This window comes from Stenella coeruleoalba (assembly GCF_951394435.1).
Source record: "Stenella coeruleoalba genome assembly, contig: scaffold_146, whole genome shotgun sequence".
Classification (NCBI taxonomy): Eukaryota; Metazoa; Chordata; class Mammalia; order Artiodactyla; family Delphinidae; genus Stenella; species Stenella coeruleoalba.
In genome coordinates, this window is record NW_027646141.1 from 237,328 (window position 1) to 264,592 (window position 27,265).

The following is a 27,265-nucleotide window of genomic DNA, read 5'->3' on the forward strand; positions in this document are numbered from 1 at the left end:
AATCGGTTTCCTGCAATTCTGCCCCGCTTTCAAGTCCTCTTGGCAGCCTTACTTCAGTCTATTTTTGGACGATAGCTGTCATTTATAACTCTGCAGGTTTGTGAATTACAGTGCCCCTGAGCTCCTTTCTTCAACTCCCTTTCTTTTGAGCTGGCCGCAACACCGCAGGATGGCTTCAGGCCCTAATCTGGTTCTGGTACGGTCGGTGAGCCTTTGGTTATTTCCTCTTCCTGGTGGGAAATGAGAGTTAAATTTGCCCGTCCAGACACCTCCAGCTAGGCTCTCATTGGTTCTCGCTATTCCTGTTCATCTTCCGCAGAAATTGCAAACTGGGCCAAACAGGAGGTTAAAGGCGCTGACTCTCCAAGTGGGGAGAGTGTTAGTAAAGCGTCTGGAATGTTGCACCCGAGTACCAGGGGAGGAAAACTGAGACATATTTGAACACGTCTCCCGTTCACATGGTTGATCATACTTGGGTTCCACATGCATGTTTTAGCTGAAGGAAGAATACCTAAAACCTGGGTAGTTGAAACCCGTGGAATGGGTACCATGCAATATGACTTCAAAGGGTCTTCATTTGCTCACCGAGCCTCTCCAATCCTATCACTGCTGCGTTTATGCCCCTGTACACATGCTTGATTCTCTTTCGGAGACATAGCAATCTCTAGGTTTTAAGATACTTACTAGTCTGGTACATTCTTAGGCGTTTAATATGCGGTGTTGAGTCCATTTCGTTGAGCAAGGAGTAGCTCTTGTCTATTCCATATTTGGCTTAAGGAACTTTATCTGTGCTCATTTCAATCTCTGGTTTTATGCAGCACCCCAACTCACCTTTCCCCTTAAGCAAGCATAAGTTGGTTTTCTAAATTTGAGACCCTGTTCTGTTCTGAAATTCAGTTCCTGTGTAGCCAAGTTTACATTCCATGTATTACTGATATCTTATGATGTTTCTTTTTCTGTGTGACTTATTTCAGTTAGAATCATCATACCTGAATCCACTCATTGTGCTGCTAAGGGCCTGATGACACAGATTTCATTGCTGAGTGATATTGCTTTGTAAGTAAATACCACAACTTCTTTATCCATTTTTCACTTTCTGCGATGTTGAACTTGTACTGTAAACGAGGTTCTTGTAAACAGAGCCGTTCCAAACTTTGGGGTGGCTGTGTCTTTTTGATTTTAATTTCCCTAAGCTATAGGACCATAAGTGGAAGTGCCCTAGGTTCTGTTGCTTTGTTTTTTAGATGTTTCAGGAAACACCATACACTTCTCCCGAGTGGTTGTTGGCAATTTACATCCCGCCCATCAGCATAACAAGGCTCCCAGTTCTCCATGGCCTGTCCTGCCTTTCTGGATTTTACACTTTTTTCAGATGGCCCTTTTGACCGGGGGGAAGTGAGACTTCATTGTAGTGCAGATTTCCTTTGCAAGCTTGCTTGGTTGGCCAAAAAGGGCGTATGCGTTTTTTCCTGAATATATTCAGGAAAAAACGCATACGCCCTTTTTGGCCAAGTGCATCATTGTGGACGTTCTGCCTCTTTTCCTATGCTTTCAATGCAATTCCAGTCTACCTCCTGAAATCGGTTTCCTGCAATTCTGCCCCGCTTTCAAGTCCTCTTGGCAGCCTTACTTCAGTCTATTTTTGGACGATAGCTGTCATTTATAACTCTGCAGGTTTGTGAATTACAGTGCCCCTGAGCTCCTTTCTTCAACTCGCTTTCTTTTGAGCTGGCCGCAACACCGCAGGATGGCTTCAGGCCCTAATCTGGTTCCGGCATGGCACGCTGAGCCTTTGGTTAATTCCTCTTCCTGGTGGGAAATGAGAGTTAAATTTGCCCGTCCAGACACCTCCAGCTAGCCTCTCATTTGTTCTCGCTATTCCTGTTCATCTTCCGCAGAAATTGTAAACTGGGCCAAACAGGAGGTTAAAGGGACTGACTCTCCAAGTCGGGAGAGTGTTAGTAAAGCGTCTGAAATGTTGCACCCGAGTACCAGGGTACGAAAACTGAGACATATTTGAACACGTCTCCCGATCACATGGTTGATCATACTCTAGGTTCCACATGCATGTTTTAGCTGAAGGAAGAATACCTTAAACCTGGGTAGTTGAAACCCGTGGAATGGGTACCATGCAATATGACTTCAAAGGGTCTTCATTTGCTCACCGAACCTCTCCAATCCTATCACTGCTGCGTTTATGCCCCTGTACACATGCTTGATTCTCTTTCGGAGACATAGCAATCCATAGGTTTTAAGATACTTACTAGTCAGGTACATTCTTAGGCGTTTAATATGCGGTGTTGAGTCCATTTCGTTGAGCAAGGAGTAGCTCTTGTCTATTCCATATTTGACTTAAGGAACTTTATCTGTGCTCATTTCAATCTCTGGTTTTATGCAGCACCCCAACTCACCTTTACCCTTAAGCAAGCATAAGTTGGTTTTCTAAATTTGAGTCCCTGTTCTGTTCTGTAATTCAGTTCCTGTGTAGCCAAGTTTACATTCCGTGTATTACTGATATCTTATGATGTTTCTTTTTCTGTGTGACTTACTTCAGTTAGAATCATCATACCTGAATCCACTCATTGTGCTGCCAAGGGCCTGATGACACAGATTTCATTGCTGAGTGATATTGCTTTGTAAGTAAATACCACAACTTCTTTATCCATTTTTCACTTTCTGCGATGTTGATCTTGTACTGTAAACGAGGTTCTTGTAAACAGAGCCATTCCAAACTTTGGGGTGGCTGTGTCTTTTTGATTTTAATTTCCCTAAGCTATAGGACCATAAGTGGAAGTGCCCTAGGTTCTGTTGCTTTGTTTTTTAGATGTTTCAGGAAACACCATACACTTCTCCCGAGTGTCTGTTGGCAATTTACAATCCGCCCATCAGCACAACAAGGCTCCCAGTTCTCCATGGCCTGTCCTGCCTTTCTGGATTTTACACTTTTTACAGATGGCCCTTTTGACCGGGGGTAAGTGAGACTTCATTGTAGTGCAGATTTCCTTTGCAAGCTTGCTTGGTTGGCCAAAAAGGGCGTATGCGTTTTTTCCTGAATATATTCAGGAAAAAACGCATACGCCCTTTTTGGCCAAGTGCATCATTGTGGACGTTCTGCCTCTTTTCCTATGCTTTCAATGCAATTCCAGTCTACCTCCTGAAATCGGTTTCCTGCAATTCTGCCCCGCTTTCAAGTCCTCTTGGCAGCCTTACTTCAGTCTATTTTTGGACGATAGCTGTCATTTATAACTCTGCAGGTTTGTGAATTACAGTGCCCCTGAGCTCCTTTCTTCAACTCGCTTTCTTTTGAGCTGGCCGCAACACCGCAGGATGGCTTCAGGCCCTAATCTGGTTCCGGCACGCCCGCTGAGCCTTTGGTTATTTCCTCTTCCTGGTGGGAAATGAGAGTTAAATTTGCCCGTCCAGACACCTCCAGCTAGCCTCTCATTGGTTCTCGCTATTCCTGTTCATCTTCCGCAGAAATTGCAAACTGGGCCAAACAGGAGGTTAAAGGGACTGACTCTCCAAGTCGGGAGAGTGTTAGTAAAGCGTCTGGAATGTTGCACCCGAGTACCAGGGGAGGAAAACTGAGACATATTTGAACACGTCTCCCGATCACATGGTTGATTATACTCTAGGTTCCACATGCATGTTTTAGCTGAAGGAAGAATACCTTAAACCTGGGTAGTTGAAACCCGTGGAATGGGTACCATGCAATATGACTTCAAAGGGTCTTCATTTGCTCACCGAACCTCTCCAATCCTATCACTGCTGCGTTTATGCCCCTGTACACATGCTTGATTCTCTTTCGGAGACATAGCAATCCATAGGTTTTAAGATACTTACTAGTCAGGTACATTCTTAGGCGTTTAATATGCGGTGTTGAGTCCATTTCGTTGAGCAAGGAGTAGCTCTTGTCTATTCCATATTTGACTTAAGGAACTTTATCTGTGCTCATTTCAATCTCTGGTTTTATGCAGCACCCCAACTCACCTTTACCCTTAAGCAAGCATAAGTTGGTTTTCTAAATTTGAGTCCCTGTTCTGTTCTGTAATTCAGTTCCTGTGTAGCCAAGTTTACATTCCGTGTATTACTGATATCTTATGATGTTTCTTTTTCTGTGTGACTTACTTCAGTTAGAATCATCATACCTGAATCCACTCATTGTGCTGCCAAGGGCCTGATGACACAGATTTCATTGCTGAGTGATATTGCTTTGTAAGTAAATACCACAACTTCTTTATCCATTTTTCACTTTCTGCGATGTTGAACTTGTACTGTAAACGAGGTTCTTGTAAACAGAGCCGTTCCAAACTTTGGGGTGGCTGTGTCTTTTTGATTTTAATTTCCCTAAGCTATAGGACCATAAGTGGAAGTGCCCTAGGTTCTGTTGCTTTGTTTTTTAGATGTTTCAGGAAACACCATACACTTCTCCTGAGTGTCTGTTGGCAATTTACATCCCGCCCATCAGCATAACAAGGCTCCCAGTTCTCCATGGCCTGTCCTGCCTTTCTGGATTTTACACTTTTTTCAGATGGCCCTTTTGACCGGGGGGAAGTGAGACTTCATTGTAGTGCAGATTTCCTTTGCAAGCTTGCTTGGTTGGCCAAAAAGGGCGTATGCGTTTTTTCCTGAATATATTCAGGAAAAAACGCATACGCCCTTTTTGGCCAAGTGCATCATTGTGGACGTTCTGCCTCTTTTCCTATGCTTTCAATGCAATTCCAGTCTACCTCCTGAAATCGGTTTCCTGCAATTCTGCCCCGCTTTCAAGTCCTCTTGGCAGCCTTACTTCAGTCTATTTTTGGACGATAGCTGTCATTTATAACTCTGCAGGTTTGTGAATTACAGTGCCCCTGAGCTCCTTTCTTCAACTCGCTTTCTTTTGAGCTGGCCGCAACACCGCAGGATGGCTTCAGGCCCTAATCTGGTTCCGGTACGGCACGCTGAGCCTTTGGTTATTTCCTCTTCCTGTTGGGAAATGAGAGTTAAATTTGCCCGTCCAGACACCTCCAGCTAGCCTCTCATTGGTTCTCGCTATTCCTGTTCATCTTCCGCAGAAATTGCAAACTGGGCCAAACAGGAGGTTAAAGGCGCTGACTCTCCAAGTGGGGAGAGTGTTAGTAAAGCGTCTGGAATGTTGCACCCGAGTACCAGGGTAGGAAAACTGAGACATATTTGAACACGTCTCCCGTTCACATGGTTGATCGTACTTGGGTTCCACATGCATGTTTTAGCTGAAGGAAGAATACCTTAAACCTGGAGAGTTGAGACCCGTGTAATGGGTACCATGCAATATGACTTCAAAGGGTCTTCATTTGCTCACCGAACCTCTCCAATCCTATCACTGCTGCGTTTATGCCCCTGTACACATGCTTGATTCTCTTTCGGAGACATAGCAATCCATAGGTTTTAAGATACTTACTAGTCAGGTACATTCTTAGGCGTTTAATATGGGGTGTTGAGTCCATTTCGTTGAGCAAGGAGTAGCTCTTGTCTATTCCATATTTGGCTTAAGGAACTTTATCTGTGCTCATTTCAATCTCTGGTTTTATGCAGCACCCCAACTCACCTTTCCCCTTAAGCAAGCATAAGTTGGTTTTCTAAATTTGAGACCCTGTTCTCTTTTGGAATGCAGTTCCTGTGTAGCCAAGTTTACATTCCGTGTATTAGTGATATCTTATGATGTTTCTTTTTCTGTGTGACTTATTTCAGTTAGAATCATCATACCTGAATCCACTCATTGTGCTGCTAAGGGCCTGATGACACAGATTTCATTGCTGAGTGATATTGCTTTGTAAGTAAATACCACAACTTCTTTATCCATTTTTCACTTTCTGCGATGTTGAACTTATACTGTAAACGAGGTTCTTGTAAACAGAGGCGTCCCAAACTTTGGGGTGGCTGTGTCTTTTTGATTTTAATTTCCCTAAGCTATAGGACCATAAGTGGAAGTGCCCTAGGTTCTGTTGCTTTGTTTTTTAGATGTTTCAGGAAACACCATACACTTCTCCCGAGTGTCTGTTGGCAATTTACATCCCGCCCATCAGCATAACAAGGCTCCCAGTTCTCCATGGCCTGTCCTGCCTTTCTGGATTTTACACTTTTTTCAGATGGCCCTTTTGACCCGGGGGAAGTGAGACTTCATTGTAGTGCAGATTTCCTTTGCAAGCTTGCTTGGTTGGCCAAAAAGGGCGTATGCGTTTTTTCCTGAATATATTCAGGAAAAAACGCATACGCCCTTTTTGGCCAAGTGCATCATTGTGGACGTTCTGCCTCTTTTCCTATGCTTTCAATGCAATTCCAGTCTACCTCCTGAAATCGGTTTCCTGCAATTCTGCCCCGCTTTCAAGTCCTCTTGGCAGCCTTACTTCAGTCTATTTTTGGACGATAGCTGTCATTTATAACTCTGCAGGTTTGTGAATTACAGTGCCCCTGAGCTCCTTTCTTCAACTCGCTTTCTTTTGAGCTGGCCGCAACACCGCAGGATGGCTTCAGGCCCTAATCTGGTTCCGGCCTGGCATGCTGAGCCTTTGGTTAATTCCTCTTCCTGGTGGGAAATGAGAGTTAAATTTGCCCGTCCAGACACCTCCAGCTAGCCTCTCATTGGTTCTCGCTATTCCTGTTCATCTTCCGCAGAAATTGCAAACTGGGCCAAACAGGAGGTTAAAGGGACTGACTCTCCAAGTCGGGAGAGTGTTAGTAAAGCGTCTGGAATGTTGCACCCGAGTACCAGGATATGAAAACTGAGACATATTTGAACACGTCTCCCGTTCACATGGTTGATCATACTCTGGGTTCCACATGCATGTTTTAGCTGAAGGAAGAATACCTTAAACCTGGGTAGTTGAAACCCGTGGAATGGGTACCATGCAATATGACTTCAAAGGGTCTTCATTTGCTCACCGAACCTCTCCAATCCTATCACTGCTGCGTTTATGCCCCTGTACACATGCTTGATTCTCTTTCGGAGACATAGCAATCCATAGGTTTTAAGATACTTACTAGTCAGGTACATTCTTAGGCGTTTAATATGGGGTGTTGAGTCCATTTCGTTGAGCAAGGAGTAGCTCTTGTCTATTCCATATTTGGCTTAAGGAACTTTATCTGTGCTCATTTCAATCTCTGGTTTTATGCAGCACCCCAACTCACCTTTCCCCTTAAGCAAGCATAAGTTAGTTTTCTAAATTTGAGACCCTGTTCTGTTCTGTAATTCAGTTCCTGTGTAGCCAAGTTTACGTTCAGTGTATTACAGATATCTTATGATGTTTCTTTTTCTGTGTGACTTATTTCAGTTAGAATCATCATACCTGAATCCACTCATTGTGCTGCTAAGGGCCTGATGACACAGATTTCATTGCTGTGTGATATTGCTTTGTAAGTAAATACCACAAGTTCTTTATCCATTTTTCACTTTCTGCGATGTTGAACTTGTACTGTAAACGAGGTTCTTGTAAACAGAGCCGTTTCAAACTTTGGGGTGGCTGTGTCTTTTTCATTTTAATTTCCCTAAGCTATAGGACCATAAGTGGAAGTGCGCTAGGTTCTGTTGCTTTGTTTTTTAGTTGTTTCAGGAAACACCATACACTTCTCCCAAGTGGTTCTTGGCAATTTACATCCCGCCCATCAGCATAACAAGGCTCCCAGTTCTCCATGGCCTGTCCTGCCTTTCTGGATTTTACACGTTTTTCAGATGGCCCTTTTGACCGGGGGGAAGTGAGACTTCATTGTAGTGCAGATTTCCTTTGCAAGCTTGCTTGGTTGGCCAAAAAGGGCGTATGCGTTTTTTCCTGAATATATTCAGGAAAAAACGCATACGCCCTTTTTGGCCAAGTGCATCATTGTGGACGTTCTGCCTCTTTTCCTATGCTTTCAATGCAATTCCAGTCTACCTCCTGAAATCGGTTTCCTGCAATTCTGCCCCGCTTTCAAGTCCTCTTGGCAGCCTTACTTCAGTCTATTTTTGGACGATAGCTGTCATTTATAACTCTGCAGGTTTGTGAATTACAGTGCCCCTGAGCTCCTTTCTTCAACTCGCTTTCTTGTGACCTGGCCACAACACCGCAGGATGGCTTCAGGCCCTAATCTGGTTCCGGCACGGCACAGGGAGCCTTTGGTTATTTCCTCTTCCTGGTGGGAAATGAGAGTTAAATTTGCCCGTGCAGACACCTCCAGCTAGTCTCTCATTGGTTCTCGCTATTCCTGTTCATCTTCCGCAGAAATTGCAAACTGGGCCAAACAGGAGGTTAAAGGGACTGACTCTCCAAGTGGGGAGAGTGTTAGTAAAGCGTCTAGAATGTTGCACCCGAGTACCAGGGGAGGAAAACTGAGACATATTTGAACACGTCTCCCGTTCACATGGTTGATCATACTTGGGTTCCACATGCATGTTTTAGCTGAAGGAAGAATACCTTAAACCTGGAGAGTTAAGACCCGTGTAATGGGTACCATGCAATATGACTTCAAAGGGTCTTCATTTGCTCACTGAACCTCTCCAATCCTATCACTGCTGCGTTTATGCCCCTGTACACATGCTTGATTCTCTTTTGGAGACATAGCAATCCATAGGTTTTAAGATACTTGCTAGTCAGGTACATTCTTAGACGTTTAATATGCGGTGTTGAGTCCATTTCGTTGAGCAAGGAGTAGCTCTTGTCTATTCCATATTTGGCTTAAGGAACTTTATCTGTGCTCATTTCAATCTCTGGTTTTATGCAGCACCCCAACTCACCTTTACCCTTAAGCAAGCATAAGTTGGTTTTCTAAATTTGAGACCCTGTTCTGTTCTGTAATTCAGTTCCTGTGTAGCCAAGTTTACATTCCGTGTATTACTGATATCTTATGATGATTCTTTTTCTGTGTGACTTACTTCAGTTAGAATCATCATACCTGAATCCACTCATTGTGCTGCTAAGGGCCTGATGACACAGATTTCATTGCTGAGTGATATTGCTTTGTAAGTAAATACCACAACTTCTTTTCCATTTTTCACTTTCTGCGATGTTGAACTTGTACTGTAAACGAGGTTCTTGTAAACAGAGCCGTTCCAAACTTTGGGGTGGCTGTGTCTTTTTGATTTTAATTTCCCTAAGCTATAGGACCATAAGTGGAAGTGCCCTAGGTTCTGTTGCTTTGTTTTTTAGATGTTTCAGGAAACACCATACACTTCTCCCGAGTGTCTGTTGGCAATTTACATCCCGCCCATCAGCATAACAAGCCTCCCAGTTCTCCATGGCCTGTCCTGCCTTTCTGGATTTTACACTTTTTTCAGATGGCCCTTTTGACCCGGGGGAAGTGAGACTTCATTGTAGTGCAGATTTCCTTTGCAAGCTTGCTTGGTTGGCCAAAAAGGGCGTATGCGTTTTTTCCTGAATATATTCAGGAAAAAACGCATACGCCCTTTTTGGCCAAGTGCATCATTGTGGACGTTCTGCCTCTTTTCCTATGCTTTCAATGCAATTCCAGTCTACCTCCTGAAATCGGTTTCCTGCAATTCTGCCCCGCTTTCAAGTCCTCTTGGCAGCCTTACTTCAGTCTATTTTTGGACGATAGCTGTCATTTATAACTCTGCAGGTTTGTGAATTACAGTGCCCCTGAGCTCCTTTCTTCAACTCGCTTTCTTTTGAGCTGGCCGCAACACCGCAGGATGGCTTCAGGCCCTAATCTGGTTCCGGCCTGGCATGCTGAGCCTTTGGTTAATTCCTCTTCCTGGTGGGAAATGAGAGTTAAATTTGCCCGTCCAGACACCTCCAGCTAGCCTCTCATTGGTTCTCGCTATTCCTGTTCATCTTCCGCAGAAATTGCAAACTGGGCCAAACAGGAGGTTAAAGGGACTGACTCTCCAAGTCGGGAGAGTGTTAGTAAAGCGTCTGGAATGTTGCACCCGAGTACCAGGATATGAAAACTGAGACATATTTGAACACGTCTCCCGTTCACATGGTTGATCATACTCTGGGTTCCACATGCATGTTTTAGCTGAAGGAAGAATACCTTAAACCTGGGTAGTTGAAACCCGTGGAATGGGTACCATGCAATATGACTTCAAAGGGTCTTCATTTGCTCACCGAACCTCTCCAATCCTATCACTGCTGCGTTTATGCCCCTGTACACATGCTTGATTCTCTTTCGGAGACATAGCAATCCATAGGTTTTAAGATACTTACTAGTCAGGTACATTCTTAGGCGTTTAATATGGGGTGTTGAGTCCATTTCGTTGAGCAAGGAGTAGCTCTTGTCTATTCCATATTTGGCTTAAGGAACTTTATCTGTGCTCATTTCAATCTCTGGTTTTATGCAGCACCCCAACTCACCTTTCCCCTTAAGCAAGCATAAGTTAGTTTTCTAAATTTGAGACCCTGTTCTGTTCTGTAATTCAGTTCCTGTGTAGCCAAGTTTACATTCAGTGTATTACAGATATCTTATGATGTTTCTTTTTCTGTGTGACTTATTTCAGTTAGAATCATCATACCTGAATCCACTCATTGTGCTGCTAAGGGCCTGATGACACAGATTTCATTGCTGTGTGATATTGCTTTGTAAGTAAATACCACAAGTTCTTTATCCATTTTTCACTTTCTGCGATGTTGAACTTGTACTGTAAACGAGGTTCTTGTAAACAGAGCCGTTCCAAACTTTGGGGTGGCTGTGTCTTTTTCATTTTAATTTCCCTAAGCTATAGGACCATAAGTGGAAGTGCGCTAGGTTCTGTTGCTTTGTTTTTTAGTTGTTTCAGGAAACACCATACACTTCTCCCAAGTGGTTCTTGGCAATTTACATCCCGCCCATCAGCATAACAAGGCTCCCAGTTCTCCATGGCCTGTCCTGCCTTTCTGGATTTTACACGTTTTTCAGATGGCCCTTTTGACCGGGGGGAAGTGAGACTTCATTGTAGTGCAGATTTCCTTTGCAAGCTTGCTTGGTTGGCCAAAAAGGGCGTATGCGTTTTTTCCTGAATATATTCAGGAAAAAACGCATACGCCCTTTTTGGCCAAGTGCATCATTGTGGACGTTCTGCCTCTTTTCCTATGCTTTCAATGCAATTCCAGTCTACCTCCTGAAATCGGTTTCCTGCAATTCTGCCCCGCTTTCAAGTCCTCTTGGCAGCCTTACTTCAGTCTATTTTTGGACGATAGCTGTCATTTATAACTCTGCAGGTTTGTGAATTACAGTGCCCCTGAGCTCCTTTCTTCAACTCGCTTTCTTGTGACCTGGCCACAACACCGCAGGATGGCTTCAGGCCCTAATCTGGTTCCGGCACGGCACAGGGAGCCTTTGGTTATTTCCTCTTCCTGGTGGGAAATGAGAGTTAAATTTGCCCGTCCAGACACCTCCAGCTAGTCTCTCATTGGTTCTCGCTATTCCTGTTCATCTTCCGCAGAAATTGCAAACTGGGCCAAACAGGAGGTTAAAGGGACTGACTCTCCAAGTGGGGAGAGTGTTAGTAAAGCGTCTAGAATGTTGCACCCGAGTACCAGGGGAGGAAAACTGAGACATATTTGAACACGTCTCCCGTTCACATGGTTGATCATACTTGGGTTCCACATGCATGTTTTAGCTGAAGGAAGAATACCTTAAACCTGGAGAGTTAAGACCCGTGTAATGGGTACCATGCAATATGACTTCAAAGGGTCTTCATTTGCTCACTGAACCTCTCCAATCCTATCACTGCTGCGTTTATGCCCCTGTACACATGCTTGATTCTCTTTTGGAGACATAGCAATCCATAGGTTTTAAGATACTTGCTAGTCAGGTACATTCTTAGACGTTTAATATGCGGTGTTGAGTCCATTTCGTTGAGCAAGGAGTAGCTCTTGTCTATTCCATATTTGGCTTAAGGAACTTTATCTGTGCTCATTTCAATCTCTGGTTTTATGCAGCACCCCAACTCACCTTTACCCTTAAGCAAGCATAAGTTGGTTTTCTAAATTTGAGACCCTGTTCTGTTCTGTAATTCAGTTCCTGTGTAGCCAAGTTTACATTCCGTGTATTACTGATATCTTATGATGATTCTTTTTCTGTGTGACTTACTTCAGTTAGAATCATCATACCTGAATCCACTCATTGTGCTGCTAAGGGCCTGATGACACAGATTTCATTGCTGAGTGATATTGCTTTGTAAGTAAATACCACAACTTCTTTTCCATTTTTCACTTTCTGCGATGTTGAACTTGTACTGTAAACGAGGTTCTTGTAAACAGAGCCGTTCCAAACTTTGGGGTGGCTGTGTCTTTTTGATTTTAATTTCCCTAAGCTATAGGACCATAAGTGGAAGTGCCCTAGGTTCTGTTGCTTTGTTTTTTAGATGTTTCAGGAAACACCATACACTTCTCCCGAGTGTCTGTTGGCAATTTACATCCCGCCCATCAGCATAACAAGCCTCCCAGTTCTCCATGGCCTGTCCTGCCTTTCTGGATTTTACACTTTTTTCAGATGGCCCTTTTGACCCGGGGGAAGTGAGACTTCATTGTAGTGCAGATTTCCTTTGCAAGCTTGCTTGGTTGGCCAAAAAGGGCGTATGCGTTTTTTCCTGAATATATTCAGGAAAAAACGCATACGCCCTTTTTGGCCAAGTGCATCATTGTGGACGTTCTGCCTCTTTTCCTATGCTTTCAATGCAATTCCAGTCTACCTCCTGAAATCGGTTTCCTGCAATTCTGCCCCGCTTTCAAGTCCTCTTGGCAGCCTTACTTCAGTCTATTTTTGGACGATAGCTGTCATTTATAACTCTGCAGGTTTGTGAATTACAGTGCCCCTGAGCTCCTTTCTTCAACTCGCTTTCTTTTGAGCTGGCCGCAACACCGCAGGATGGCTTCAGGCCCTAATCTGGTTCCGGCCTGGCATGCTGAGCCTTTGGTTAATTCCTCTTCCTGGTGGGAAATGAGAGTTAAATTTGCCCGTCCAGACACCTCCAGCTAGCCTCTCATTGGTTCTCGCTATTCCTGTTCATCTTCCGCAGAAATTGCAAACTGGGCCAAACAGGAGGTTAAAGGGACTGACTCTCCAAGTCGGGAGAGTGTTAGTAAAGCGTCTGGAATGTTGCACCCGAGTACCAGGATATGAAAACTGAGACATATTTGAACACGTCTCCCGTTCACATGGTTGATCATACTCTGGGTTCCACATGCATGTTTTAGCTGAAGGAAGAATACCTTAAACCTGGGTAGTTGAAACTCGTGGAATGGGTACCATGCAATATGACTTCAAAGGGTCTTCATTTGCTCACCGAACCTCTCCAATCCTATCACTGCTGCGTTTATGCCCCTGTACACATGCTTGATTCTCTTTCGGAGACATAGCAATCCATAGGTTTTAAGATACTTACTAGTCAGGTACATTCTTAGGCGTTTAATATGGGGTGTTGAGTCCATTTCGTTGAGCAAGGAGTAGCTCTTGTCTATTCCATATTTGGCTTAAGGAACTTTATCTGTGCTCATTTCAATCTCTGGTTTTATGCAGCACCCCAACTCACCTTTCCCCTTAAGCAAGCATAAGTTAGTTTTCTAAATTTGAGACCCTGTTCTGTTCTGTAATTCAGTTCCTGTGTAGCCAAGTTTACATTCAGTGTATTACAGATATCTTATGATGTTTCTTTTTCTGTGTGACTTATTTCAGTTAGAATCATCATACCTGAATCCACTCATTGTGCTGCTAAGGGCCTGATGACACAGATTTCATTGCTGTGTGATATTGCTTTGTAAGTAAATACCACAAGTTCTTTATCCATTTTTCACTTTCTGCGATGTTGAACTTGTACTGTAAACGAGGTTCTTGTAAACAGAGCCGTTCCAAACTTTGGGGTGGCTGTGTCTTTTTCATTTTAATTTCCCTAAGCTATAGGACCATAAGTGGAAGTGCGCTAGGTTCTGTTGCTTTGTTTTTTAGTTGTTTCAGGAAACACCATACACTTCTCCCAAGTGGTTCTTGGCAATTTACATCCCGCCCATCAGCATAACAAGGCTCCCAGTTCTCCATGGCCTGTCCTGCCTTTCTGGATTTTACACGTTTTTCAGATGGCCCTTTTGACCGGGGGGAAGTGAGACTTCATTGTAGTGCAGATTTCCTTTGCAAGCTTGCTTGGTTGGCCAAAAAGGGCGTATGCGTTTTTTCCTGAATATATTCAGGAAAAAACGCATACGCCCTTTTTGGCCAAGTGCATCATTGTGGACGTTCTGCCTCTTTTCCTATGCTTTCAATGCAATTCCAGTCTACCTCCTGAAATCGGTTTCCTGCAATTCTGCCCCGCTTTCAAGTCCTCTTGGCAGCCTTACTTCAGTCTATTTTTGGACGATAGCTGTCATTTATAACTCTGCAGGTTTGTGAATTACAGTGCCCCTGAGCTCCTTTCTTCAACTCGCTTTCTTGTGACCTGGCCACAACACCGCAGGATGGCTTCAGGCCCTAATCTGGTTCCGGCACGGCACAGGGATCCTTTGGTTATTTCCTCTTCCTGGTGGGAAATGAGAGTTAAATTTGCCCGTCCAGACACCTCCAGCTAGTCTCTCATTGGTTCTCGCTATTCCTGTTCATCTTCCGCAGAAATTGCAAACTGGGCCAAACAGGAGGTTGAAGGGACTGACTCTCCAAGTGGGGAGAGTGTTAGTAAAGCGTCTGGAATGTTGCACCCGAGTACCAGGGGAGGAAAACTGAGACATATTTGAACACGTCTCCCGTTCACATGGTTGATCATACTTGGGTTCCACATGCATGTTTTAGCTGAAGGAAGAATACCTTAAACCTGGAGAGTTAAGACCCGTGTAATGGGTACCATGCAATATGACTTCAAAGGGTCTTCATTTGCTCACTGAACCTCTCCAATCCTATCACTGCTGCGTTTATGCCCCTGTACACATGCTTGATTCTCTTTTGGAGACATAGCAATCCATAGGTTTTAAGATACTTGCTAGTCAGGTACATTCTTAGACGTTTAATATGCGGTGTTGAGTCCATTTCGTTGAGCAAGGAGTAGCTCTTGTCTATTACATATTTGGCTTAAGGAACTTTATCTGTGCTCATTTCAATCTCTGGTTTTATGCAGCACCCCAACTCACCTTTACCCTTAAGCAAGCATAAGTTGGTTTTCTAAATTTGAGACCCTGTTCTGTTCTGTAATTCAGTTCCTGTGTAGCCAAGTTTACATTCCGTGTATTACTGATATCTTATGATGATTCTTTTTCTGTGTGACTTACTTCAGTTAGAATCATCATACCTGAATCCACTCATTGTGCTGCTAAGGGCCTGATGACACAGATTTCATTGCTGAGTGATATTGCTTTGTAAGTAAATACCACAACTTCTTTTCCATTTTTCACTTTCTGCGATGTTGAACTTGTACTGTAAACGAGGTTCTTGTAAACAGAGCCGTTCCAAACTTTGGGGTGGCTGTGTCTTTTTGATTTTAATTTCCCTAAGCTATAGGACCATAAGTGGAAGTGCCCTAGGTTCTGTTGCTTTGTTTTTTAGATGTTTCAGGAAACACCATACACTTCTCCCGAGTGGTTGTTGGCAATTTACATCCCGCCCATCAGCATAACAAGCCTCCCAGTTCTCCATGGCCTGTCCTGCCTTTCTGGATTTTACACTTTTTTCAGATGGCCCTTTTCACCGGGGGGAAGTGAGACTTCATTGTAGTGCAGATTTCCTTTGCAAGCTTGCTTGGTTGGCCAAAAAGGGCGTATGCGTTTTTTCCTGAATATATTCAGGAAAAAACGCATACGATCTTTTTGGCCAAGTGCATCATTGTGGACGTTCTGCCTCTTTTCCTATGCTTTCAATGCAATTCCAGTCTACCTCCTGAAATCGGTTTCCTGCAATTCTGCCCCGCTTTCAAGTCCTCTTGGCAGCCTTACTTCAGTCTATTTTTGGACGATAGCTGTCATTTATAACTCTGCAGGTTTGTGAATTACAGTGCCCCTGAGCTCCTTTCTTCAACTCGCTTTCTTGTGACCTGGCCGCAACACCGCAGGATGGCTTCAGGCCCTAATCTGGTTCCGGCCCGGCATGCTGAGCCTTTGGTTAATTCCTCTTCCTGGTGGGAAATGAGAGTTAAATTTGCCCGTCCAGACACCTCCAGCTAGGCTCTCATTGGTTCTCGCTATTCCTGTTCATCTTCCGCAGAAATTGCAAACTGGGCCAAACAGGAGGTTAAAGGGACTGACTCTCCAAGTGGGGAGAGTGTTAGTAAAGCGTCTGGAATGTTGCACCCGAGTACCAGGGGAGGAAAACTGAGACATATTTGAACACGTCTCCCGATCACATGGTTGATCATACTCTAGGTTCCACATGCATGTTTTAGCTGAAGGAAGAATACCTTAAACCTGGGTAGTTGAAACCCGTGGAATGGGTACCATGCAATATGATTTCAAAGGGTCTTCATTTGCTCACCGAACCTCTCCAATCCTATCACTGCTGCGTTTATGCCCCTGTACACATGCTTGATTCTCTTTCGGAGACATAGCAATCCATAGGTTTTAAGATACTTACTAGTCAGGTACATTCTTAGGCGTTTAATATGGGGTGTTGAGTCCATTTCGTTGAGCAAGGAGTAGCTCTTGTGTATTACATATTTGGCTTAAGGAACTTTATCTGTGCTCATTTCAATCTCTGGTTTTATGCAGCACCCCAACTCACCTTTCCCCTTAAGCAAGCATAAGTTGGTTTTCTAAATTTGAGACCCTGTTCTGTTCTGTAATTCAGTTCCTGTGTAGCCAAGTTTACATTCCGTGTATTACTGATATCTTATGATGTTTCTTTTTCTGTGTGACTTATTTCAGTTAGAATCATCATACCTGAATCCACTCATTGTGCTGCTAAGGGCCTGATGACACAGATTTCATTGCTGAGTGATATTGCTTTGTAAGTAAATACCACAACTTCTTTATCCATTTTTCACTTTCTGCGATGTTGAACTTGTACTGTAAACGAGGTTCTTGTAAACAGAGCCATTCCAAACTTTGGGGTGGCTGTGTCTTTTTGATTTTAATTTCCCTAAGCTATAGGACCATAAGTGGAAGTGCCCTAGGTTCTGTTGCTTTGTTTTTTAGATGTTTCAGGAAACACCATACACTTCTCCCGAGTGGTTCTTGGCAATTTACATCCCGCCCATCAGCATAACAAGGCTCCCAGTTCTCCATGGCCTGTCCTGCCTTTCTGGATTTTACACTTTTTTCAGATGGCCCTTTTGACCGGGGGGAAGTGAGACTTCATTGTAGTGCAGATTTCCTTTGCAAGCTTGCTTGGTTGGCCAAAAAGGGCGTATGCGTTTTTTCCTGAATATATTCAGGAAAAAACGCATACGCCCTTTTTGGCCAAGTGCATCATTGTGGACGTTCTGCCTCTTTTCCTATGCTTTCAATGCAATTCCAGTCTACCTCCTGAAATCGGTTTCCTGCAATTCTGCCCCGCTTTCAAGTCCTCTTGGCAGCCTTACTTCAGTCTATTTTTGGACGATAGCTGTCATTTATAACTCTGCAGGTTTGTGAATTACAGTGCCCCTGAGCTCCTTTCTTCAACTCCCTTTCTTTTGAGCTGGCCGCAACACCGCAGGATGGCTTCAGGCCCTAATCTGGTTCTGGTACGGTCGGTGAGCCTTTGGTTATTTCCTCTTCCTGGTGGGAAATGAGAGTTAAATTTGCCCGTCCAGACACCTCCAGCTAGCCTCTCATTGGTTCTCGCTATTCCTGTTCATCTTCCGCAGAAATTGCAAACTGGGCCAAACAGGAGGTTAAAGGCGCTGACTCTCCAAGTGGGGAGAGTGTTAGTAAAGCGTCTGGAATGTTGCACCCGAGTACCAGGGGAGGAAAACTAAGACATATTTGAACACGTCTCCCGTTCACATGGTTGATCATACTTGGGTTCCACATGCATGTTTTAGCTGAAGGAAGAATACCTAAAACCTGGGTAGTTGAAACCCGTGGAATGGGTACCATGCAATATGACTTCAAAGGGTCTTCATTTGCTCACCGAGCCTCTCCAATCCTATCACTGCTGCGTTTATGCCCCTGTACACATGCTTGATTCTCTTTCGGAGACATAGCAAACTCTAGGTTTTAAGATACTTACTAGTCAGGTACATTCTTAGGCGTTTAATATGCGGTGTTGAGTCCATTTCGTTGAGCAAGGAGTAGCTCTTGTCTATTCCATATTTGGCTTAAGGAACTTTATCTGTGCTCATTTCAGTCTCTGGTTTTATGCAGCACCCCAACTCACCTTTCCCCTTAAGCAAGCATAAGTTGGTTTTCTAAATTTGAGACCCTGTTCTGTTCTGAAATTCAGTTCCTGTGTAGCCAAGTTTACATTCCGTGTATTACTGATATCTTATGATGTTTCTTTTTCTGTGTGACTTATTTCAGTTAGAATCATCATACCTGAATCCACTCATTGTGCTGCTAAGGGCCTGATGACACAGATTTCATTGCTGAGTGATATTGCTTTGTAAGTAAATACCACAACTTCTTTATCCATTTTTCACTTTCTGCGATGTTGAACTTGTACTGTAAACGAGGTTCTTGTAAACAGAGCCGTTCCAAACTTTGGGGTGGCTGTGTCTTTTTGATTTTAATTTCCCTAAGCTATAGGACCATAAGTGGCAGTGCCCTAGGTTCTGTTGCTTTGTTTTTTAGATGTTTCAGGAAACACCATACACTTCTCCCGAGTGGTTGTTGGCAATTTACATCCCGCCCATCAGCATAACAAGGCTCCCAGTTCTCCATGGCCTGTCCTGCCTTTCTGGATTTTACACTTTTTTCAGATGGCCCTTTTGACCGGGGGGAAGTGAGACTTCATTGTAGTGCAGATTTCCTTTGCAAGCTTGCTTGGTTGGCCAAAAAGGGCGTATGCGTTTTTTCCTGAATATATTCAGGAAAAAACGCATACGCCCTTTTTGGCCAAGTGCATCATTGTGGACGTTCTGCCTCTTTTCCTATGCTTTCAATGCAATTCCAGTCTACCTCCTGAAATCGGTTTCCTGCAATTCTGCCCCGCTTTCAAGTCCTCTTGGCAGCCTTACTTCAGTCTATTTTTGGACGATAGCTGTCATTTATAACTCTGCAGGTTTGTGAATTACAGTGCCCCTGAGCTCCTTTCTTCAACTCGCTTTCTTGTGACCTGGCCGCAACACCGCAGGATGGCTTCAGGTCCTAATCTGGTTCCGGCCCGGCATGCTGAGCCTTTGGTTAATTCCTCTTCCTGGTGGGAAATGAGAGTTAAATTTGCCCGTCCAGACACCTCCAGCTAGGCTCTCATTGGTTCTCGCTATTCCTGTTCATCTTCCGCAGAAATTGCAAACTGGGCCAAACAGGAGGTTAAAGGGACTGACTCTCCAAGTCGGGAGAGTGTTAGTAAAGCGTCTGGAATGTTGCACCCGAGTACCAGGGTATGAAAACTGAGACATATTTGAAAACGTCTCCCGTTCACATGGTTGATCATACTCTGGGTTCCACATGCATGTTTTAGCTGAAGGAAGAATACCTTAAACCTGGAGAGTTGAGACCCGTGTAATGGGTACCATGCAATATGACTTCAACGGGTCTTCATTTGCTCACCGAACCTCTCCAATCCTATCACTGCTGCGTTTATTCCCCTGTACACACGCTTGATTCTCTTTTGGAGACATAGCAATCCATAGGTTTTAAGATACTTACTAGTCAGGTACATTCTTAGGGGTTTAATATGGGGTTTTGAGTCCATTTCGTTGAGCAAGGAGTAGCTCTTGTCTATTCCATATTTGGCTTAAGGAACTTTATCTGTGCTCATTTCAATCTCTGGTTTTATGCAGCACCCCAACTCACCTTTCCCCTTAAGCAAGCATAAGATGGTTTTATAAATTTGAGACCCTGTTCTGTTTTGGAATGCAGTTCCTGTGTAGCCAAGTTTACATTCCGTGTATTAGTGATATCTTATGATGTTTCTTTTTCTGTGTGACTTATTTCAGTTAGAATCATCGTACCTGAATCCACTCATTATGCTGCTACGGGCCTGATGACATAGATTTCATTGCTGAGTGATACTGCATTGTACGTAAGTACCACAAGTTCTTTATCCATTTTTCACTTTCTGCGATGTTGAACTTGTACTGTAAACGAGGTTCTTGTAAACAGAGGCGTCCCAAACTTTGGGGTGGCTGTGTCTTTTTGATTTTAATTTCCCTAAGCTATAGGACCATAAGTGGCAGTGCCCTAGGCTCTGTTGCTTTGTTTTTTAGATGTTTCAGGAAACACCATACACTTCTCCCAAGTGTCTGTTGGCAATTTACATCCCGCCCATCAGCATAACAAGGCTCCCAGTTCTCCATGGCCTGTCCTGCCTTTCTGGATTTTACACTTTTTTCAGATGGCCCTTTTGACCGGGGGGAAGTGAGACTTCATTGTAGTGCAGATTTCCTTTGCAAGATTGCTTGGTTGGCCAAAAAGGGCGTATGCGTTTTTTCCTGAATATATTCAGGAAAACACGCATACGCCCTTTTTGGCCAAGTGCATCATTGTGGACGTTCTGCCTCTTTTCCTATGCTTTCAATGCAATTCCAGTCTACCTCCTGAAATCGGTTTCCTGCAATTCTGCCCCGCTTTCAAGTCCTCTTGGCAGCCTTACTTCAGTCTATTTTTGGACGATAGCTGTCATTTATAACTCTGCAGGTTTGTGAATTACAGTGCCCCTGAGCTCCTTTCTTCAACTCGGTTTCTTTTGAGCTGGCCGCAACACCGCAGGATGGCTTCAGGCCCTAATCTGGTTCCGGTACGGCACGCTGAGCCTTTGGTTATTTCCTCTTCCTGTTGGGAAATGAGAGTTAAATTTGCCCGTCCAGACACCTCCAGCTAGCCTCTCATTGGTTCTCGCTATTCCTGTTCATCTTCCGCAGAAATTGCAAACTGGGCCAAACAGGAGGTTAAAGGCGCTGACTCTCCAAGTGGGGAGAGTGTTAGTAAAGCGTCTGGAATGTTGCACCCGAGTACCAGGGGAGGAAAACTGAGACATATTTGAACACGTCTCCCGTTCACATGGTTGATCGTACTTGGGTTCCACATGCATGTTTTAGCTGAAGGAAGAATACCTTAAACCTGGAGAGTTGAGACCCGTGGAATGGGTACCATGCAATATGACTTCAAAGGGTCTTCATTTGCTCACCGAACCTCTCCAATCCTATCACTGCTGCGTTTATGCCCCTGTACACATGCTTGATTCTCTTTTGGAGACATAGCAATCCATAGGTTTTAAGATACTTACTAGTCAGGTACATTCTTAGGCGTTTAATATGCGGTGTTGAGTCCATTTCGTTGAGCAAGGAGTAGCTGTTGTCTATTCCATATTTGACTTAAGGAACTTTATCTGTGCTCATTTCAATCTCTGGTTTTATGCAGCACCCCAACTCACCTTTACCCTTAAGCAAGCATAAGTTGGTTTTCTAAATTTGAGACCCTGTTCTTTTCTGTAATTCAGTTCCTGTGTAGCCAAGTTTACATTCCGTGTATTACTGATATCTTATGATGTTTCTTTTTCTGTGTGACTTATTTCAGTTAGAATCATCATACCTGAATCCACTCATTGTGCTGCTAAGGGCCTGATGACACAGATTTCATTGCTGAGTGATATTGCTTTGTAAGTAAATACCACAACTTCTTTATCCATTTTTCACTTTCTGCGATGTTGAACTTGTACTGTAAACGAGGTTCTTGTAAACAGAGCCGTTCCAAACTTTGGGGTGGCTGTGTCTTTTTGATTTTAATTTCCCTAAGCTATAGGACCATAAGTGGAAGTGCCCTAGGTTCTGTTGCTTTGTTTTTTAGATGTTTCAGGAAACACCATACACTTCTCCCGAGTGGTTGTTGGCAATTTACATCCCGCCCATCAGCATAACAAGGCTCCCAGTTCTCCATGCCCTGTCCTGCCTTTCTGGATTTTACACTTTTTTCAGATGGCCCTTTTGACCGGGGGGAAGTGAGACTTCATTGTAGTGCAGATTTCCTTTGCAAGCTTGCTTGGTTGGCCAAAAAGGGCGTATGCGTTTTTTCCTGAATATATTCAGGAAAAAACGCATACGCCCTTTTTGGCCAAGTGCATCATTGTGGACGTTCTGCCTCTTTTCCTATGCTTTCAATGCAATTCCAGTCTACCTCCTGAAATCGGTTTCCTGCAATTCTGCCCCGCTTTCAAGTCCTCTTGGCAGCCTTACTTCAGTCTATTTTTGGACGATAGCTGTCATTTATAACTCTGCAGGTTTGTGAATTACAGTGCCCCTGAGCTCCTTTCTTCAACTCGCTTTCTTGTGACCTGGCCGCAACACCGCAGGATGGCTTCAGGTCCTAATCTGGTTCCGGCCCGGCATGCTGAGCCTTTGGTTAATTCCTCTTCCTGGTGGGAAATGAGAGTTAAATTTGCCCGTCCAGACACCTCCAGCTAGGCTCTCATTGGTTCTCGCTATTCCTGTTCATCTTCCGCAGAAATTGCAAACTGGGCCAAACAGGAGGTTAAAGGGACTGACTCTCCAAGTCGGGAGAGTGTTAGTAAAGCGTCTGGAATGTTGCACCCGAGTACCAGGGGAGGAAAACTGAGACATATTTGAACACGTCTCCCGTTCACATGGTTGATCATACTCTGGGTTCCACATGCATGTTTTAGCTGAAGGAAGAATACCTTAAACCTGGAGACTTGAGACCCGTGTAATGGGTACCATGCAATATGACTTCAACGGGTCTTCATTTGCTCACCGAACCTCTCCAATCCTATCACTGCTGCGTTTATTCCCCTGTACACACGCTTGATTCTCTTTTGGAGACTTAGCAATCCATAGGTTTTAAGATACTTACTAGTCAGGTACATTCTTAGGGGTTTAATATGGGGTTTTGAGTCCATTTCGTTGAGCAAGGAGTAGCTCTTGTCTATTCCATATTTGGCTTAAGGAACTTTATCTGTGCTCATTTCAATCTCTGGTTTTATGCAGCACCCCAACTCACCTTTCCCCTTAAGCAAGCATAAGTTGGTTTTCTAAATTTGAGACCCTGTTCTGTTTTGGAATGCAGTTCCTGTGTAGCCAAGTTTACATTCCGTGTATTAGTGATATCTTATGATGTTTCTTTTTCTGTGTGACTTATTTCAGTTAGAATCATCGTACCTGAATCCACTCATTATGCTGCTACGGGCCTGATGACATAGATTTCATTGCTGAGTGATACTGCATTGTACGTAAGTACCACAAGTTCTTTATCCATTTTTCACTTTCTGCGATGTTGAACTTGTACTGTAAACGAGGTTCTTGTAAACAGAGGCGTCCCAAACTTTGGGGTGGCTGTGTCTTTTTGATTTTAATTTCCCTAAGCTATAGGACCATAAGTGGCAGTGCCCTAGGCTCTGTTGCTTTGTTTTTTAGATGTTTCAGGAAACACCATACACTTCTCCCAAGTGTCTGTTGGCAATTTACATCCCGCCCATCAGCATAACAAGGCTCCCAGTTCTCCATGGCCTGTCCTGCCTTTCTGGATTTTACACTTTTTTCAGATGGCCCTTTTGACCGGGGGGAAGTGAGACTTCATTGTAGTGCAGATTTCCTTTGCAAGCTTGCTTGGTTGGCCAAAAAGGGCGTATGCGTTTTTTCCTGAATATATTCAGGAAAAAAAGCATACGCCCTTTTTGGCCAAGTGCATCATTGTGGACGTTCTGCCTCTTTTCCTATGTTTTCAATGCAATTCCAGTCTACCTCCTGAAATCGGTTTCCTGCAATTCTGCCCCGCTTTCAAGTCCTCTTGGCAGCCTTACTTCAGTCTATTTTTGGACGATAGCTGTCATTTATAACTCTGCAGGTTTGTGAATTACAGTGCCCCTGAGCTCCTTTCTTCAACTCGCTTTCTTTTGAGCTGGCCGCAACACCGCAGGATGGCTTCAGGCCCTAATCTGGTTCCGGCACGGCACGCTGAGCCTTTGGTTAATTCCTCTTCCTGGTGGGAAATGAGAGTTAAATTTGCCCGTCCAGACACCTCCAGCTAGCCTCTCATTGGTTCTCGCTATTCCTGTTCATCTTCCGCAGAAATTGCAAACTGGGCCAAACAGGAGGTTAAAGGGACTGACTCTCCAAGTCGGGAGAGTGTTAGTAAAGCGTCTGGAATGTTGCACCCGAGTACCAGGGTACGAAAACTGAGACATATTTGAACACGTCTCCCGATCACATGGTTGATCATACTCTAGGTTCCACATGCATGTTTTAGCTGAAGGAAGAATACCTTAAACCTGGGTAGTTGAAACCCGTGGAATGGGTACCATGCAATATGACTTCAAAGGGTCTTCATTTGCTCACCGAACCTCTCCAATCCTATCACTGCTGCGTTTATGCCCCTGTACACATGCTTGATTCTCTTTCGGAGACATAGCAATCCATAGGTTTTAAGATACTTACTAGTCAGGTACATTCTTAGGCGTTTAATATGCGGTGTTGAGTCCATTTCGTTGAGCAAGGAGTAGCTCTTGTCTATTCCATATTTGACTTAAGGAACTTTATCTGTGCTCATTTCAATCTCTGGTTTTATGCAGCACCCCAACTCACCTTTACCCTTAAGCAAGCATAAGTTGGTTTTCTAAATTTGAGTCCCTGTTCTGTTCTGTAATTCAGTTCCTGTGTAGCCAAGTTTACATTCCGTGTATTACTGATATCTTATGATGTTTCTTTTTCTGTGTGACTTACTTCAGTTAGAATCATCATACCTGAATCCACTCATTGTGCTGCCAAGTGCCTGATGACACAGATTTCATTGCTGAGTGATATTGCTTTGTAAGTAAATACCACAACTTCTTTATCCATTTTTCACTTTCTGCGATGTTGAACTTGTACTGTAAACGAGGTTCTTGTAAACAGAGCCGTTCCAAACTTTGGGGTGGCTGTGTCTTTTTGATTTTAATTTCCCTAAGCTATAGGACCATAAGTGGAAGTGCCCTAGGTTCTGTTGCTTTGTTTTTTAGATGTTTCAGGAAACACCATACACTTCTCCCGAGTGTCTGTTGGCAATTTACATCCCGCCCATCAGCATAACAAGGCTCCCAGTTCTCCATGGCCTGTCCTGCCTTTCTGGATTTTACACTTTTTTCAGATGGCCCTTTTGACCGGGGGGAAGTGAGACTTCATTGTAGTGCAGATTTCCTTTGCAAGCTTGCTTGGTTGGCCAAAAAGGGCGTATGCGTTTTTTCCTGAATATATTCAGGAAAAAACGCATACGCCCTTTTTGGCCAAGTGCATCATTGTGGACGTTCTGCCTCTTTTCCTATGCTTTCAATGCAATTCCAGTCTACCTCCTGAAATCGGTTTCCTGCAATTCTGCCCCGCTTTCAAGTCCTCTTGGCAGCCTTACTTCAGTCTATTTTTGGACGATAGCTGTCATTTATAACTCTGCAGGTTTGTGAATTACAGTGCCCCTGAGCTCCTTTCTTCAACTCGCTTTCTTTTGAGCTGGCCGCAACACCGCAGGATGGCTTCAGGCCCTAATCTGGTTCCGGTACGGCACGCTGAGCCTTTGGTTATTTCCTCTTCCTGTTGGGAAATGAGAGTTAAATTTGCCCGTCCAGACACCTCCAGCTAGCCTCTCATTGGTTCTCGCTATTCCTGTTCATCTTCCGCAGAAATTGCAAACTGGGCCAAACAGGAGGTTAAAGGCGCTGACTCTCCAAGTGGGGAGAGTGTTAGTAAAGCGTCTGGAATGTTGCACCCGAGTACCAGGGTAGGAAAACTGAGACATATTTGAACACGTCTCCCGTTCACATGGTTGATCGTACTTGGGTTCCACATGCATGTTTTAGCTGAAGGAAGAATACCTTAAACCTGGAGAGTTGAGACCCGTGTAATGGGTACCATGCAATATGACTTCAAAGGGTCTTCATTTGCTCACCGAACCTCTCCAATCCTATCACTGCTGCGTTTATGCCCCTGTACACATGCTTGATTCTCTTTTGGAGACATAGCAATCCATAGGTTTTACGATACTTACTAGTCAGGTACATTCTTAGGCGTTTAATATGCGGTGTTGAGTCCATTTCGTTGAGCAAGGAGTAGCTGTTGTCTATTCCATCTTTGACTTAAGGAACTTTATCTGTGCTCATTTCAATCTCTGGTTTTATGCAGCACCCCAACTCACCTTTACCCTTAAGCAAGCATAAGTTGGTTTTCTAAATTTGAGACCCTGTTCTTTTCTGTAATTCAGTTCCTGTGTAGCCAAGTTTACATTCCGTGTATTACTGATATCTTATGATGTTTCTTTTTCTGTGTGACTTATTTCAGTTAGAATCATCATACCTGAATCCACTCATTGTGATGCTAAGGGCCTGATGACATAGATTTCATTGCTGAGTGATATTGCTTTGTAAGTAAATACCACAACTTCTTTATCCATTTTTCACTTTCTGTGATGTTGAACTTGTACTGTAAACGAGGTTCTTGTAAACAGAGGCGTCCCAAACTTTGGGGTGGCTGTGTCTTTTTGATTTTAATTTCCCTAAGCTATAGGACCATAAGTGGCAGTGCCCTAGGCTCTGTTGCTTTGTTTTTTAGATGTTTCAGGAAACACCATACACTTCTCCTGAGTGTCTGTTGGCAATTTACATCCCGCCCATCAGCATAACAAGGCTCCCAGTTCTCCATGGCCTGTCCTGCCTTTCTGGATTTTACACTTTTTTCAGATGGCCCTTTTGACCGGGGGGAAGTGAGACTTCATTGTAGTGCAGATTTCCTTTGCAAGCTTGCTTGGTTGGCCAAAAAGGGCGTATGCGTTTTTTCCTGAATATATTCAGGAAAAAACGCATACGCCCTTTTTGGCCAAGTGCATCATTGTGGACGTTCTGCCTCTTTTCCTATGCTTTCAATACAATTCCAGTCTACCTCCTGAAATCGGTTTCCTGCAATTCTGCCCCGCTTTCAAGTCCTCTTGGCAGCCTTACTTCAGTCTATTTTTGGACGATAGCTGTCATTTATAACTCTGCAGGTTTGTGAATTACAGTGCCCCTGAGCTCCTTTCTTCAACTCGGTTTCTTTTGAGCTGGCCGCAACACCGCAGGATGGCTTCAGGCCCTAATCTGGTTCCGGCCCGGCATGCTGAGCCTTTGGTTAATTCCTCTTCCTGGTGGGAAATGAGAGTTAAATTTGCCCGTCCAGACACCTCCAGCTAGCCTCTCATTGGTTCTCGCTATTCCTGTTCATCTTGCACAGAAATGGCAAACTGGGTCAAACAGGAGGTTAAAGGGACTGACTCTCCAAGTGGGGAGAGTGTTAGTAAAGCGTCTGGAATGTTGCACCCGAGTACCAGGG

General features: G+C 44.0%; 1 long non-coding RNA gene across 1 annotated transcript in view; it reads left to right on the top strand.

Annotated features, from left to right (window-relative positions):
* LOC307181307 overlaps positions 1–26,306 on the top strand; it is a 221,618-nt gene extending 195,312 nt beyond the window's left edge. The window contains exon 6 of the long non-coding RNA XR_013826391.1: positions 26,243–26,306. This is a non-coding gene — a long non-coding RNA (uncharacterized lncRNA). The remainder of the gene's footprint in view (positions 1–26,242) is intronic.
* Positions 26,307–27,265: the final 959 nt, after the last annotated feature.